Raw genomic sequence first — 1,643 nt, 5'->3', positions numbered from 1 at the left:
ACCGCGACCAGCGTAGCCAAACAGGTCGACCAAAGCTTTCGGCGCTCGCACGGAGAGGTGATGCCAGCCGGCGTGCGTCGCCTAACTTGGACAAAATTCTGGGCACGCACTTTTCGTTTGAGAATAGGACATACATGTAGTGCAACCCAAGGAAACCAGGCGACGCCGCCACAATCTGCGCCTGACAGACAAAGATAACCGTTCACAAGGAGCCTTGTTATTTCGCACCAAGTCTTTTGCGGGCATAGTTTCTTTCTTTGACATGTATATCTGTATGAAGGTCGGCTTTGCTCTGCCATCGCAGCCTCCCTTCTTTGCTTTTCTCACTGTACCAACAGACATGTCATAGACTTTGGTTTTTTTTTCATTAATTCTTTTCCTGTGGGTGTGGTGTGCCTCCGCACCCCCCAATCTGTTCCAAGGCCTTGTTTTCTCTCGCTCGCCAAAACACTTTGTCTGTTTTCACAGCCAGTCTACCGGCCTAGACCCAACTGTGCGATATTTCAGAGCCGGCAACAGAGCATGGAAAGTCCGCCAGATTTACCCTTAAATGCTCATAAATGACTTCCAGGCACTCTTCGGAAGGTCTTTTATTTCAAAAGAAGGTCCTTCCTTGAGGGAGCACTTCTTCGGCCACTTTGCAAGTGCAACCGCTGCCAGCAAAAGTTCTGAAAATCGAGTTCCCGAAAATCTCCGGGTACCCCGCCAACCCCCAGCCACCCGAATCGCAAGTGTCAATTCGGCGGGTTGCCTGCCGGTAGTCCTTCCGAAAATGAGGCGCCAAATCGCCGCAACGGCCATTTTTCATTTCGGCATCGGGACTTCCGACGGCAACTGATTAACTAGCCCGGGGACTAGAGCGGCAGCAAATGCAACGTGCCCTCTTGGCGGGAGCAACTTGACCGCCCCCGTGGGGAAAGGTCAACTCGGGGCCCGGGAAAGTCGCCGAGTCCGACCCCATACACTTCCATGAGTTGGGGGTTTTGGCCTTCCCGGCCCAAGGCTCGCCTTATTTCGGCCTGCACTTTCGGAAAAGGGTGCATTCCTTTTGGTTAATGATTTCACCAGCCCGGGTCTTAGCCTCTGCCCCGACGGCTAAGTCTTTTGGTTAATGATTTCCTGCGGCTGGGACTACCCTTTCCCCCCGCCCTGCAGGCACCCGGGTCGGGAGGCCGTCGGGGGCACTTTCCGGGGCAAATCCGGACCCTTACGCAAGGGAGAGTGCGCCCCCCGCCTCGGCCGGGGGTCAGGCTGCCGCCTATTAAGCCCGACAGAAAACCCGAAAAATGGACGAAAATGGGAAAAAATCCCCATCCGAAAAAGGCTTAAAAGTCGGTTGGGCGGCAGCTAGGGTCGGTCTCTGCAGACCTGGAGGCTCGGGTGGACTCTTGGAATAAACGTCCAAGTCCCGACTTGCCACCTCCTACTACTGTGCAGATACCCCGCCAACCCCCAGCCACCCGAATGACAAGCGTCCGATCAGCGGGACGAATTTGACAACTCTGGCCGGACCTCTGGAACTCCATCCCGGGTAACCGGGGCAAATTTTTCCGCTTGATCGCCCTTCCACTGGTTAACCATTTGCCCTTTCGGACTTAGTCTCTGGACATTATTCGACGGATTTTCTGGTTAACCATTTGCCC

This window comes from Heterodontus francisci, unplaced genomic scaffold (assembly GCF_036365525.1).
Source record: "Heterodontus francisci isolate sHetFra1 unplaced genomic scaffold, sHetFra1.hap1 HAP1_SCAFFOLD_1943, whole genome shotgun sequence".
In the NCBI taxonomy this organism is placed as follows: Eukaryota; Metazoa; Chordata; class Chondrichthyes; order Heterodontiformes; family Heterodontidae; genus Heterodontus; species Heterodontus francisci.
The sequence above is the reverse complement of the archived record's forward strand: the minus strand, read 5'-3'. Positions refer to the sequence as shown.